This window comes from Nannospalax galili, unplaced genomic scaffold (genome assembly GCF_000622305.1).
Source record: "Nannospalax galili isolate Female #2095 unplaced genomic scaffold, S.galili_v1.0 scaffold1035, whole genome shotgun sequence".
Classification (NCBI taxonomy): domain Eukaryota; kingdom Metazoa; phylum Chordata; class Mammalia; order Rodentia; family Spalacidae; genus Nannospalax; species Nannospalax galili.
Window position 1 is genome coordinate 826732 of NW_008335439.1, and position 16922 is coordinate 843653.

The window sequence follows — 16922 nt, forward strand, 5'->3', positions numbered from 1 at the left end:
AACCACTAGGCAATCTTTCCAATTCCTATTAGTGAAAATTTAAACATAAAAACTTGAAAGCAATAGAGAAAAATGCATATGGTAATAATTTAATTCTAAAATTAACATTTTCCTCTGTTCCTTATCACAAAATCGCAATCTCTTCTGCTTTCTAGCCTATCTTTTTTATTTTTGCATGTCATGTCCTAGTTTTGTGAGATAAATGTTGATGCTTAACTACTTCTGGTTACTTTTCATTAACTAGATCTCAGCGTATTTATTTTTAGATAAAATTTATATCTTATGAAATAACCCATTGGCTAAATGTTAGCACATATACACAGCTAAATAACCTAGTCACTTATTGAAAATAAAACACACTGTTAACATCTACCATCGTCCGAAGACCTTTCTCACAGAATTCTTACCTCCACCTACTTCCAGAACTACTAAATTAGAAACATTTTATTTAATACCATACATGCATATACGTTTTGATCAAATCCAGCCCCAATTCCTCCCTTCCAGTTACTCCCTTATCCTGCCTTTTTCCTCTCAACTTCACGTGCTGTTTTCATATAGAGGTTAGTTATGTCTCTCCTGGAACTGTCTTGATAATCGTTCCAGTATTTTCATGAATGTGTTCATTTTTTTAGTATCATCACCTAAGTTGCTACATTGCTGGATCTCCTAGGCCTTCTCCATGCTTGCATTTGTTTTCTGTTGAGCAGTCTACTCTCACAAAGGCTTGGGAGATCCTAACAATTTTAGACAGCTGCTTCCCCTGTACTATGCAGGGTCAAGTACGTGGTATTCCCTTCCTCCTAGTCATGCTATGCAGCACAAGCTTGTGCTTATATTTGTTTATGTTGATATTTGTGGTGACCATCAGCAGAGAATTGAGTTTAGATAGCTGCTACTACCCAACAGCAATCACTACTGCATTTCTGTCTTTCCCATGTTAATTTCTAAAATGAAATATTTTTAATAGTTACTAGTTTTACAAAGGTAGAATTCTCCAAAGTGGAATGCTAGTAGCGATAACACAAAGGTGCTATTAATATATCTCAATACAATAGTAATCAAAGGAATGTATCTTAATAGAATTAAAACTGGATATGACAGGGCCACACATACCATCACACTCAGTCATGGAATGTTGAAAGGTTTCCGCAAGTATGAGGGTGTCTATCCTTATTCACCACGGGCCAGAGAAATTAGAAAAGGGGAAGAGTTTTTTTTTTTTTTATTTTAGAAGGAAGACACAATGTTATCTTTGCTTGAATATGGCAGGATTTAAAAAAAATTATTTATTATTTTTATTTTATGTGTATGTGTGTATTGCCTGCATGTAGGTAAGTGCACCCATGTCGTGCAATGCCTGCAGAGGACAGAAGAGACCATTGGATACCCTGGAACTGGAGTTATGGACAGTTGTTAGCTGCCATGTGGGTTTGAACCCAGGTCTTCTGCAAGAACAACCAGTTTTCTTAGCTGCTGGGCCATCTCTCCAGCCCGCATATGGCAGGATTTTATGTACAGATAACTCTAAAGACTCTATAAACTAATAAATGAATTTAACAAAGCTATAGAATATAAAATCATTGCACAAATATCAGTGGCATTTCCTATACTAGGAAAAATAAACTATGTGAAAAAAAGTAGAATCCCCCTCACAAAAGCTGAAAAAAATACATACTTAAGAACAAATTAGGGGTTGAGAGATGGCTCAGTGGTTAAGAGCACTGGCTGTTCTTGCAGAAGTCCCAGGTCTGAATTCCAGTACTCACATGGCAGCTAACAGCCATCTATAACTTCAGTTCCAGGAGATCTGATGTCCTCTTCTGTCCTCCGTGAGCATCACACAACATGGGTGCACTTACATACATACTGGCAATACACACATATGCATAAAATAAAAATAATAAATAAAAATTTATAAAAAGAATAAGTGAAACCAAGCTGATGAAAAAACTGTAAATAGAAGACTATCAAATATGTGTCGAAGACATTGAAGAAGTTCAAAATTAAAGGAAAGCCATCTCATGTTCATATGCTGGAAGCATTGATTTGTTCTATCAATTCTAATGACATTTTGTTTTCCAATGCAAAAGAAGTCATAAAGAAGGTATGGGGCCACAGAAGATTCGGAAGGGCAAAGCTAGATGCATCATACTATCAGATTTGAAAGCTACCAAAAACCTATAGTGAAAATGGCATCGGAATAACTGTCATTGAAAACAATGTTTTTAATAAAATACTTTTAAAATAGAACTTGCACTTAGAGATTAGTCATGTCAGATCTAGAACTGGTCCAGAAGCCACGCTCCTGTGTTTGCATCCAAAGGAAGTGGAATCACGATGTACTAGGGATCTGTGGTCCTGCTCAGTGCAGACATGTCCACAGCAGACAAGATACTGAACTAGACTAAGTGTTCATCATCAAATAAGTTGGTAAAAAAAAATGTCGTTTTTTTTTTTTTGGTCTTTTGAGACAGGGTCTCCCAATAGCCCCAGCTGGCCTGGAACTCACTATGTAGACCAGGCTGGCCTAGAACTCACAGAGATCCCTCTGCTTCTGCCTCCCAAGTGCTGAGATTAAAGGTGTGTACCACCACACCTGGCTAAGAAAATATGTCTTAAATGGAATGGGATATTATTCCATCATAAAAATACTGCTTATCACTTGTGACAATGATGATGAACATAGAGGACATTATATTAAGTGACATGAGCTAGGCATATAAAGATTAATATCATAGGATGTCACTTACAAGAGATATAAAACAGCTGAACTCACAAAAGGGAAAACAGAAAAACGATTATGACTAGGGCGGAGTGAGGAGATACTGGTTGAAAATTACAAAATTACGTTTGGATGGAATAAGTTTAAGAGTTTTAATACACCTCGCAGTGACTATATTTAGAAATAATATAATGCATGTGTGAAAGTGGATTAAAGAGATTTTGAATGTTCTCAACACACACACGCATACACACACATGCACAAGCACACAGACAATCCTTGTAAAGTAATGAATGTTTTGGCTTATGTAGCCATTCCACATATTATAACATTGTTATACTTTGTGAAGATATACAAATTTATCCATCAAAATTAACTCAAAAGAAATTTTTTTTCTTAATCTAAAAATATAGTGAAGACAAATTTTATCATGTAATTGAGCAATGATATGGTATAATTCAGAATAAGCATTAAGGCAGAACAGCAGAATATATAGGCTATATCTATCTAAATATCCACCTAGTAGATATTTCTGCCCATTTGTGCCATATGCCATATCTACTTCTTGGCAAATATAGATACCACTTTACTTTCAAAAATGGCCATAAGAGATGTGTTATTTAGACTGTTATCTAGCAATATACTTGGTGGTTCAGCATTACTCAATAATCACATGGCAAGTGATCTACTACAGTAATGCCACGTTATAATTATAATCATAGTGAAGAATGAACTTCAAACAGGGCACTAACTTGGTTTGTATTGAATTATAAAACATCAGGCAGGGGCTGTAGAGATGACTCAGAGGTTAAGAGCACTGCTGAAAAGCCCTGGGCTGATCCCCAGAACTCCTAAACATTGGGGGAAGAGGTGCTAAAGATTATATAATGATGGACATAAAGCCACCACAAAACATTTAGTTATTGGGTTCAGGCCACCTGGTAGGTCACTAAGAGGAGAAGAGAGTATAGGAAGGGTAGGATCGGTGGGCCTAGAATAAATATGTTTAATATTAATGGGAAATTATCATGTTGGTGCAATAGTTTTCAATGGTAACACCATTAGCTTTGCTATTTCATTTGTTTTCTGTATGGCAATAAATGCCTTAACAATTGGCAGCTAAATCTAGACACATCTTGTTAGTCAGATAAACATAGTTCAGTAGAGACTCAAGAGCAGCAGGTATGATGTGGGGGCACATATGTGTCGTGCTATTCCCATAATTGCAGAGGCTGTTGGGGAGGTGAGAAGACTCTAGAGTAACTGAAAAAGGAGTCAGACAGGTACTCTAGCTCGACCACCTGGGCTCCAGGATTGTTTCATGATTTATTCTGATGATCACAGTTCTGAGTAAAATGCAAATCCTATTTCCAATAATAGGAATTTCTTCTGAAAGGTGTTTATTTGATCAAAACCTTCTCAGCCACTGAACCTTCAAAAGTCTCCTATGATCGTGTTTCTAGGACAATAAAAGAATAAACTATAGTCATCATTTGGCATAAGCCTTTTGCATTAACATAAAGATAAAGTCTTAATTGATAATAACTGTCATAGTTGACTTTTCTCTTGGGGAATTCTAGGGCCTGAGGGAAAAAAATCAGGATGATCACAGAGGAATCATGAAGAATGAACTTCAAACAGGGCATTAACTTGGTTCATGAGTACCTAACACAATTCAAAATTCTAGTGTTAGAATCTGTAATGTGCCTCTTTACTTTTGTGTTTTAATGAAAATTTCCAATACACAAAACTTAGAAGGTCCCAGATTTACAGAGATCCTCATGTTTTCTGTTCAGTAGGATTGCCTTTAACATAATAGCTTTTGGAAATCTATACATGTATATATTTATATACATGGTTGCTTTGTCTAAATAGTAGTTCAGTTTGAATTTATCTCTACCCTGTGGATGATGATGGTGCCAGGGCCATGCTTGTAGCTTAAAGTGGAACTATAATGTATTTGATAGGAGATAGGTGTTCTTTCATTATGGCTATGTTTTAATGAAACCATTCATTTTCTGCCTGGCTAGTTTTACCTGTGATACCTCCTTCTTGACAAATTCTTGCTGTGACCAGCAGTTAAAAACATAGAAGAATTGTAATTTTATATACTAATTTCCTCCTCTCCTGAACCCCATCCCATTCCCCCTTCTAATTTTTAAAATTGAATATAACACAGTTGCTTAAATATCATCCACCCACATATTTCATAACTATAGGCAAAAGAGGAGAAAAAGTTAACCTGGATATTAATGCAAGCAGCTCTTACACCTTCACACTGACAGAGAATAAAAGAATGCTATTGCTCTTCAGGTTTAAATGAATTTTTCTCTGTATGTTGCATTATTTGTCTGAGTGCATAGAGTTGGGTTTTATTTTTTTAAATAATTTTCAATTTACTTCCAGGTGAGGAGTTATGTTTGGTCAGTAACAGGTGCACATATTTTTGCAGAAGAAATTCCCATTATTGGGAGTAGAATTTGTATTTTACTTTGGACGGTGATCATCAAAATAAATCATGAAACATTCCTGGTGGCAGGGTGGTGAGCTAGAATGTCTCTCTAACTCTTTCCCTCAGTTACCCTAGAGTCTTCTCACCTTCAGTTTCCAATTAACCCAGTGTGTCTTTTTAAAACATCGACATTCATCTATCTAATCATTACCTCCAAATATTTGATGAAAATCCTGTGGTTAAGCAAAATTTAAATGGAGTAAGTGTAGAAGGAAGAGTATCTAAGCAAATCATTAATTACAAAATGTCATGAGCTAAAATTGACTTAACAGATGGTGCTCGTTGTAGTCAAGGTAAGAGAGGTTATATCCCATACAATCTTTTTACTACATGAAATTGCCTAATTGTATTCATTGTGTTTATAAGACTGTGTTGAGGTAGAGGTGTTATGAAATTAGGAAGATACATTTTAATTTATGCACAGTTTTGAAATTATAACTTTAGTGTTTTTACTTTTAATGACTTAATTTACATATAATTTCCATTCTCATTTCAACAATTGTCATGAATAATTCTAAAAACGACAATGTAGGAGAGAAAGTGTATCACGTGGCCTGAGAATCAAGTGGGTTCTGTTGCTATGTTACCAAGAGCCTGTGAGGCAATCCCTTAAGGAGTTTGAATGCTTTTATCATTCAGACAAAATCTAATTTGGACCTATTTATCTTCTAAAGTCACTGAAGATTTAGACTCATTAGCTCAAAGAGTGGGATCAGGGAAAGTGTTACATATGTATGTGCTGATCTCCAGAGCTTGTCATGCACACTTGAGTCTGTGCCCACAGATGTAAAATTGTTTCCTCTTCTAATTTTTGGTGACTTATTGAGATGGTAAATGTTTAGCAAGTATTTGACAAATGGTATCTGTCAAGGCAGGATAAACCCTATACCAGAGTGTGCTTAAATTCCATAGGATTAACAGAATAAAGAGTATTCCTTGATTAGGTAATATCTATAGCATGTATTTGGGTGGGTTGAGAATATGGCACGTTCCATGTACTTACACAGGGACCCCAAACCCCCATAATGTTATGTCCTTATTCTCACTGAACTTCCTCCATGGAAAGAACAGCAGGAATAGTAAAATATCATTCAGGAATAGTTTAATTTTAATAAAGTAAGTCAGGAATAGGATGTATATTCACCAACATTCTATTGAGCAACACAAGCCATATCGTCTACTGTAAACTCAGGAGACATAAGAAATGCAGTTTTCATACCTACTCAGGGGGTTGTTGATTGAGACCACAGAATGTTTTTCTGCCTTGTGGATGGACCAGGAATGCAAATTTTATGTTTTATTCATCCTATTCTGAATAAAACACAAATATACACGTTGAGATAACATTACTGAATGTCTACAGAATCTTACACAGGACCTCTGAGATTCAGACTTAGCATACCTTGGACTCAGGTAGATTTCACTACTAAGAAATGGAGCCCAAGTAGGCAGATTCATCCTTAATGTGCATCTCCACTCCCCTCTCGGTGGAGTAAAGGCTTTGTGGAGACATTTACATTCCTATCATCAGAATATGTGGGCAAATTATTCTCCATAGCAAGATCAATTTTAGTTTGCAGATAGAATCAAGTAAACTCATCTTAAAATAGTGGGACTATTTGGGGTTATCTGGGTGTATCTATTGCAATCATATGAACTTGATGTAGAAGAGGAAGAAAGCCAAGCAGAGTGAGAGAAGAAACGTGACACTGAGAGAAGGCCCAGGAGAGATTCAGTTAGAGGAATTCAACCTCCTCTTCCTGACCCTGAAGCAAAAGGAAAGGCCACTGAACTGAGACCAACACGCAGTGTCTTGAAGCCGGGGTTTGCCAACAGCTATTGCCCAGCAAGAATTTTCCAAATACAAGCAACTGAATTCTACATCCCACTTGAAGCAGCAAAGAACTGCTTATGCTTAGAACTGTCAGCAAAGCACATATTGCCAATGCCTCGATTGCTGTTCATTAACACCTATATCAAATTTCAACATGTAGAACTAAGAAATAATAGAAGCAAGTTGTTTGCAGCTGTCTAGATTTTCACTGAATTGTTATGATTGCTATAGAAACCTAACATATTCTTCAGTGTCATACTGAATTACTTTTTTAAAATTTGGGCAGCGTTGGAGATCAAATCCAGATCTTTGGGAATGATACCCAAGTACTCAAATACCATGCAGTACTTCCAACCTTTGTTCAAACTCCTCCTGCTATCTAACCAGTATTACAGTAAGTATGGCTCCAGAAAATAGAGAATAAAACTCTGAAAATCTTGTCCATAATAAATTATTAAAGTATCTATCATGTCTATCTCTCTGTTTCTGTTTCTCTCCCTCTCTCTCTGTCTCTGTCTCTCTCTCTCTCTCTCTCTCTCTCTCTCTCTCTCTCTCTCCCTCTCCCTCTCCCTTTTCACAAACTTCCTAGCACCTAAGAGACATATCCAAAGGGAAAAATTACTTAGAGGTAAATCTCATTTTTGGTAAATAACATTTTTTAAAATTAGGATTCTTTGTTTTAAAAAAGCAGCAAACTCAGGCAAGCAAGCAACTCTGCTTTTTCCTCTGACTGCATTACATTTTGTCCCCTAGTGGAAGGTGCTGCTTAGGCTGAGTCAGGGTCTTCTCCCCTTCGTTAATACTTTCACAGACTTAACTCAGATCTGTGTCTCTTAGTTGGTTCCAGATCCCATCAAGTTCACAATCAGAATTAACCATAACAGCAGTTGCTGTCTTTCAGAGCTTGAAACATATCATTCTATACTCTTTAGAGCATCTGCTGAGAAATCAGCTATTATTCTGATGGATCTGCCTTTCTATGTGACTGGCCGATTCAGCTTTCAGTATTCTTTTTGTCCCGCGTGCTCTGTATTTTAACTGTAGTGGCATGTGGGGGTGTTCTTTTCTTTTCTTGTCTGTTTGACATTCTAAATGTTTCCTGTTGGATAAACCCACCAAGAAAATATAATCAGAGATGATTTTTAAAACATTTTTACAAAAAATTTACTGAGAATTTCATACATGCATATAAGGTATTTTGGTCAAATCCATGTCCGCTCCCTCCCCTCCAGCATACCCCCCTCTGAAGAGGTAACCCTAATTGTCAAGAAACTCCAATGTACTCTCATATGAACATTTGAAAATTGCCCTGTTCTGACTTTTTTCTAGCTCCCTGTCAAGAACTTGTAATGCTAATTACTCTTGCCTTTACTTCTCCTTCACATCTCCTATTCATGATTCATGGACTTTCTTCTTCCCTTAGAGACAATAGTTATGCAACTTGGGAGTCTTTTAGGTAGGTACTCCAATTGCCTCACCCTGCTTCCCTGTTCAGCATGGGAGAAGCCAGAGCGGTCTGCATCCCTATTCCCTATTGTCAATTTGGGTAATGCCTTCAGAGGATGGTGTGATAAGAATAGGAGGTAGGAATTGGCTAGGCAGTTAGGGTAAAAAGACCCAAAGAAAAGTAGCCAGTTTCTTGGCTAAAAGTCAAAATGTCCTTGGGCCTCTTAGCAACATACTCTGTCCAGGTCCGAAAATGTCAAAAGTATTTGAGAGCTTGTATCTAATCCTTAAAAGATTTTAGGGTGAATAACATTTGTAAAAATTCTGTGTGGGCCAGAAAGTTTTCTTAGTTATTAGCCAACTGCATCTTTAGTAAAGCCTATATTTTTAAGTATATAATCAATGAAACATTTGTCCCTAAAAGATGCATGTAACACCTTGATTGGGACTAAAATGACGGAGTCAGTCAGATAATGGAGAAAGTTCTGTCCAGCACCTATATATTGAAGGGTACCGTTTAGGTTTTCTTCTGACATTTTCAGCATTTCAGGTTTTACATTGAGGCCTTTGATCCATTTGGAGTTAACTTCTGTGCAGGATGGTAGATATGTGTCCTGGAAACAGTCACATATGAAGAATAATGGAAAGATTACATTATCTGGAAAAGAGCAGCATGGTGTAATAGCATGCTGCCTTCCAATAACAAAGGGGAGAACAGTAATTATCCTTCTACTTTTAAAGTCTATTTAGGAGTTTAAAAAACTGGGAGAAAGATTATGAACATATGATAATATTTAGGTATTTTAGTCAGCATAGTTCCCTCTACGTAAATACCACATATACTAGGAATCTTCTTTCTATGGGGCCAGCATGTTTGTATTTCATTTTGTGTGGCAGAAAAACTTTGACAGAGGATTAAAAGAAACATAGCACTGTGGAGATGGCTTATCAGGTGCAGTGCTTGTTTCATAAGCGTGAGAACCAGATTTCAAACCCCAAACACTCATATAAAAAATTGAGTGTGGAGACACATGCCTGTAATCCCAACACTGAAGTTGGACTCAGGAAGATCTGGGTGCTGACTAGGTGTCTATCCCAAAGTGGTGAAATCCAGGTTCAGTGAGAGACCTTGACTCAAAAATATAAAGTGGACAGCAGCAGAGTAAAGACCCTATACGAATCTCTCACTTCCACATGTGTGTGCATGGGCAAGCACCCCTGAAAACATATATGCACATGCATACACCTCATATACACGCACGCACACATACACACACAAAACTGAGTACTGAAAATAGTCATTCTATGTTTTTCAATTATGAGAAAATTATTTTGAAAAAAGTATGAGATTAAAAAAATATAGGTCTTGGAGTGCAAAAGTTAATGTTCTAAGAAACTCACAACCTAGAGAGTTTGAGCAATTGGGACAAAACATACCTCTTCTAAGACAACACGTTTTTGAGGGCTGGAGAAAAAATTAGATTAAAACGTAAGACAAGTTAGCAGGGACCATAGAAAGGAAGCTGGGGAGAAGCAGCAGCTAGAGATGTCCCCGTGGTCCAGTAAGCAGCCCAACATTAGCTGCCACTGCTGTAGAGCCATGGGAAAAGATATCAATTTCCAATTTCCTGTGACTTAGTATCACAAGTCACCTTTATGTTAATTATTGTTATTAATTGTGTTAGTTAACAAATTATGCTAATTTAACCTAATCTGTCATCAAAAACCATCATCACTTTTCCAATTGACCATTCAAGAGACATTATATTGTATGAGAATACTTACAATGTACCATTGAATTTGTATTATTTATAATGATATCCTGTAGTTAGGATAAACCAGTAATGGGAAGCAAAAATTCCCGTTACTAAAAATCCCCAAAGACGACTTGCTGTGATACAGAAATTCTCTGCAGAGTGCCATGCAGGTCTTATTTATACTTGCAGTGCCGAGTAGAACACCAGTTCAAATCACTAAATCTGTCCATTTACAATAATATACTGTGTGGACCTATTAGTGTATGCCTGTTGTCCATTTTCAGGAGGCAGAAACAAGTTTACAAGTTTGAGGCCAGCCAAGGATACAGAAAGAGATGTAAACAAAGTAAACAAATCTAAGTAAATAAACACACAAATTAAAAATAAATATAGTATACTGAGCACAGACATTTGAAAAATTATTAGTTACAATGTTATACAAAGCCCTAAATATCTTAATGTATTTTTGTAAATCTTGGTTAAAGAAATTCAGTTTACAAGAATTTTTCAAACTTAACCATGAAAACTCTTGCCTTAAATTTTCTTCAGTTTTAGAAATATGTAGTCTTGGGGCTGGAGTGATGGCTCAGTGGCTAAAAGCACAGGCTGTTGATGCAGAGGACCCAGGTTTGAATCCCAGCACCCACAACAACCTGTAACTCCAGTTCCAGAGGATCTGAAGCCCTCTTCTGACCTCTTCGAGCATAGCACAAGATGGATACCCTTACATTCATGCAGGTAATACACTTAAAAAAAAAGAAATATCTAGTTTCATATTTTGTACACATTTTTCTTTTTGAAATATTTTTATTTATTATTTTTATTATTTAGTTTATTACTTAGATTTGAATATTTTTATTTTATGTGTATGAGTCTATTGCCTGCATATATGTAAGTGCACCTGTGTCAGGCAGTGCCCACAGAATCAAAAGGCAGTGTCGGATTCTCCTGGAACTGGAGTTACAGATGGTTGTTAGCAGCCATGTGGGTGCTAGGAATCAAAGCTGTGTCTTCTGCAAGAGCAGCTGTTGCTCTTAACCACTGAGCCATCTCTCCAGCCCACAGGTCAGTTTCTTAAATCAGAAATGCAAAACTAAGGAATTATTAGGGATCCTTTGGTCCCTGACTGGAAAGAAAATGTCCATTTTATGGGAGATCGTGTTATTCTTGTGTCTTCTACTTCTGATTTCTTCTGAAGTCCTATTTCCTGTCTCCACTGTCTTTGGAGCCAATTCTACCCACCTTTCCTGTTCCATGATCAGGTCTTAAACCCCAAGAATGTACCAGAGTCCACACTCCTTATAGTGGTTTAGTGTTCCTCCAAAATTCATGTCTACTCAGAACCTCAGGTGACCTTATTTGGAAATGGGGTTTGTGAAGATAGTGCACCTGTGTCGTGCAGTGGCTGCGGAGGTCAGAAGAGGGCGTCGGATCCCCTGGAACTGGAGTTACAGAAGGTTGTTAGCTGCCCTTTGGGTGCTGGGAACTGAACCCAGGTCCTCTGCACAAACAGCCAGTGCTCTTAACTGCTCAGTTATCTCTCCAGCCCCATGTTTTCCTTTTGAATAACAGCTGAGAAAAGGTAGGCCAAATGACTACCAAGCTCTGTCTGGCTCTAAGATTCTCCGACTTCGATCAGACCCTCAAAGGATCATTTTTGCTTGTGCTCAGGAAAAGTAAACGAAGCAGATCAGAGTAGCACAGATGACTTAGAAAAAATTGGATTGTGTAAAATTTTAATATATAAAAGCCATGGAACTCGAGGAAATTAAATTTATATATAGTTGAGTAATTTACTTGGCTATATAGGACAAAAATTATTTGCCTTATATGACACAGACTGTAAGAGCCAGAAGATAACTTAAAAATCAGTGGAATTCTTCTTTCTACATTTGGGTAGTTATTTCTAAATTAATTTATTTTTAATTATGATTTTATTGAATTTATTATTTGGACAATTTCATACATGTGTTTAGTAATTCTGTCTTTTGGTAAGCTCTCTCCTTTGTCCCCCATCACCACTGTCATCCTGCTCCCTTTGCGATCCTCTGACTTAACCAGTAAGTATTTTTAACTGACACATAAAGCATAACAATGGTTCATATTAATTGGCTACCACCTAATGTTTCAACACATGTATGCACGGCATGATATTTAAATTGAGTTAACCATATCCATCTTCTCAAACATTTATCATATCTTTAGTATGAAAATATTTTAAATTCTCTGGGAATTTTAAAAGGTTGGCTACAAATTGTGACCTATAACGATAGTGTCGGACACTAGCACACTGGTATTCGCCGTCACTGAGTACTTGCAGAGCTGTTCCCCATTCTCCTTCTCTCCCCAGTAGTGGATACCATCATCTAACTTCCAAGCTTATTTCTCTTAATTCAGTGATCTCCAGTTCCTTGGATGTTGTTGTAAATGACAAAATTTCCTTTCTGTAGATCTATAATTTCTTAGTGAAGAAATTACCGGCAAATGAAAATGCTGCTTTTATCATCCTTCAGTGTGCTCTATGCAGCAGCTGTTCTCTACACTCATTATTAAACTTTGAATTCTTTTCTCCATCTCAGTTTTATGAAGACTTTATTTTTCTATTGAAACTGAATTTTTGAATTTATTGTTACCTCTTTTTTTGCTTCTTTTTCATTAACTTAAGGCTTTGTGGTTATTGTATATCAATAATGCCACTGCTGGCTTTTTCCTGGTTTAAATGGTTTGTTTCTTGGTATCCTAAGCAGAGTATTGATTTGTTTCCTTATGAAGATGTTTAATTCTTAACACATACTCTCAGAAAACATTCTCAGGTTTCCTTAGATTTCAACGAATTTACCTTTGAACACTTCCTTTTTAAAATTCCAGATTAGATTAGGATTTGCAACTGGCTAATGCTTCACTAGCTAAAATTTTAGAGTATCATATCTCAACAATTATTTTTTACATTATAGCTGATCATGTAGTATGAGTAAAAAAGTGTCTGTATTATGGAAATTAGTTAATGAATGTTGTGATTTGGACATGAAGTGACCCCCCACCCCCAAAGGCTCATGTGTTGAACATTGGTCTTAATCTAGAGACACAGTTGGAAGGTGATTGAACCAGTATTTTATCAATGGATTAATCCATGCATCCGGCTCGTGAGTGCATTGATACTGTCATTTCCAAAAGATGCCGTTTCACTTGGGTCCTCCACAGGCTCTGGCTCTTACTGTCTTTCTCTCCCCGCTTCCATGATGCGTCTCAAATTCTGCAGGGAAAGAGTTTGACAGATGTTTCATTCAGTGGCTGAATACTTCACAGACACGTATTCTCTGCAGTTTTACCAATTGTGAGTTTTTATGTTTGATACCATTCAGTGCACAAAGAGTCTTCTCTGATGAGGACCGAGAGCTGTACTATTCACTCAGTGTGGAGCTATGAATTTTTGGGACAGCGATACTATGCTCAGCTGTCAATTTATGATACTATCGCATCCATGGTGATATCTTGCTAAATGGGTCATCATTGTAGCTTGAATGGTCCACAGCTGGATAACACTATTGATAATGTGTATCCCCAGCACCTTGTAAAGCTCCTTCTGGTACCATGAAAGTGAGGCAGCAGAGGATGCTTTCAGATTAGCACCATCTTGATTTCTCCATATTCCCTGACAAAAATGTGCAGTGTCTCTGGTAAAAAGGGTCTTATCATCAAATTCTGGTGGACAGCCAAGGTGATGGCAACAGCCTGTACTGTTTGGGAGGTTCTAGAACCCCGACCAACAACCAAAGGGGAGGAATCACACAACTCAACTGGCACTTGGAATTTTATTCTGCAACCTATGACTTCTGGCTTCTGCCCTGTCTCGGGTAACTCCAATTAAATTCTTTTTATGAAAAAAAATATTTATCTACAGGTCAAATGGAAAATTAGAAACTATTTCATTAATTTGAAGTATGGCAAGATTGAATAAAGTATGCCATACTGACAGAACCATTGAGAAGGGCTGGAGAGATGGCTCAGCGGTTAAGAACACTGGTTGTTCTTGCAGAAGACCCGGGTTTGAATCCCAGCACCCACATGGCAGCTAATAACTGTCCATAACTCCAGTTCTAGGGGATCTGACAGTCTCTTCTGTTCTCCATGGGCATTGCTTGATATGGGTGCACTCACCTACATGCAGGCATAACAATCATACACATGGAATAAAAACTATATATATATATAAAGGCATAGAAAACAAAACTCAAGGGTCCCAGTAACCCTCAGCCTGGTACTGAGATACAAAAGTAAGGAAGGTTCAAGAATTTCCAAAAACCCTCGTGTTGACCACAGCTGCATGCAGAACAAAGCAGGTTTTGTTCAAGAAAATGGAGAAAGGCCACAGGAAAATTTCATGTAGCAAAGTGCCTGAGGAAGAGCAACAGGAGTCCCACCTCCTTTCTTCTAAGCTTCTGTTCCTGGGAAACTTATGCTCTGACTCCAGTCCCTGACATTCAAGAAAATTATAGGAAAAACTGTCCTCTCTTGATTTATCAACAGGCACCCTGCCCATCCTGCCTATATTCCTACTAATGTCAACATATTTTTAGCTGCCATGTGGTATTAAGTACACAGGTTTAAAACAAATTGTAGTCTTAGGAAATACTGCAGTGGTTTATTTCATAATATGTTTTCTGAAATAGTTAATCAAGTATTTAACCCTACTGGATGGTAGCATTGATAGATTTGTATTTTCTCTCCTCTCTATAGTTTTTTTATTTCCATTTTATTATTTTATTTTATTTTATTTTATTTTATTTTATTTTATTTTATTTTATTATTTTAGTGTTTGGCCTTTTTGAGACAGTGTCTCCCTGTAACCCCAGATGACCTGGAACTTGCTTTGTAGACCAGGCTGGCCTTGAACTCATAGAGCTCTGCCTGCCTCCTGAGTATTGGGATTAAAGGTATGTGCCACCATATCTGGCCTTCTATTTTTAATTTATGTTTTGGTTTTTCTTTAGTGTCTCTTTGGATGTCCACTTTAAAAGTTTTATTTTTTTTGAAAATACTTCATATTTATCTACCAGTTTCAGACAGAACTAAGTTAACATGGACATTTTTCCGAGATTCCCATAATAGTCATATATAAATTACAGATCAAAATTTTAAAAAGATCACCACAATATTATTGATGCGAGTCTTTAATTAATTTTTGACATTTCTTACATGTGTGTTATCCTGCAGCTGGTTGTAATCTAGAACACTACGCTATATTTAGGAATCCTGTTCCTGTGTTTTCATCTAATTTATCGCACCACTCTGCCTTCTCCTGCCCTTCTGTGACTTTGATTCTCAGGTCGTGTTCTTTTCATAGAGTGTATACCATGCCCTTCAACTTGGGCTTATCTGACGGCTTTCATGACTAGAGTAGATTTACTAGTTTCTAAGAGGAGCATACTGCAATGCCCTTCTCACCAGGTACTGCTGGGACCAGTGATGGCCACATGCTTTCTTGACCGTCGATGATGCTGGTCTTGTTCACTTGCTTAAGGTACTGTCTTCCTGATTTCCATACCTTGAGGCTCTTCTCTTCTTCCCATCTGGTTTGAAGTGTGTCACTAAATACAGTTCTTAAATTAGATGAGGGAAACGAAGTTTCTTCCGAAGACATGGTAAAAACGGTCACAGAAATCAATAAAAACTTTAGAGAGGAACTCCATGGATAGCCAAAACTCTCTTACTTTTAAAATTTTCCAGTAATTTGAGCATTTCTTAGTAGACCCCATCTGGCACAAGGGCAACTGGTATTCTAATTGTGAATATTTCTCTACGTTTAATGATTTAATTTAATTTTTTTGGTCTTTTGGAAACAGGCTCTCCCTGTAGCCCCAGCTGACCTGGAATTTATTATGTAGATCAGGCTGATCTTGATCTCACAGAGACCCATCTGCCTCTGCCTCTAGAGCTCTGGGATTAAAGGCCTGTGCCACCATACCAGGCTTGCTTTCAAATCTTGAGCCAAGAAGATTTGTTCTTTTGCATGCATTATTTATATGGCAAATGTTTATTTTTATTGGTATGTACTCATAGAGTTATTTCATTCTTTGAGTTTTATCTGGTGTGAGCTATACATATTGTGCTGTTCAAAACAGTTCCACTTTGGTCACTGGTGACGTTATGATTGGTCAATCTATTTTCTGACCTCTCAACCTCTACTTTGATTTGGCATTTACTGCACTTCCCAGAGCTCCAGGATCACTTTGGGTTTCCCTTGGCTGAATCTGAGGGAAATTTGTTTTTCTAAAGAGCTCTGGGTAGTGGAATAACTTACAGCTTCTGAGGTGAAGTTGCCTCTAGAACATTTCAGTGAAAAGAGATAGAAAAAAAAAATACATGTTACACTGTTATCAATGATGTACATATAGTCAATTCTTTATTTGTATATACTGTAATGAAGATGAATTTATAATGATGCCTCAAATGTTGACCCAGAAGTATCAAAGTGTATAAGCTTAGGGGGATACAATTTGAACATTAACAAAAATAAATATAAAAATATCGCTTTTTATGGGAGTAATCATCATATATAAATATAAAAAACAGAAATTATTCCTTAAAAATAATAAAATTATTACCAAGTAAATATACTTAACACTACTGCACTATACATTTAAAGGT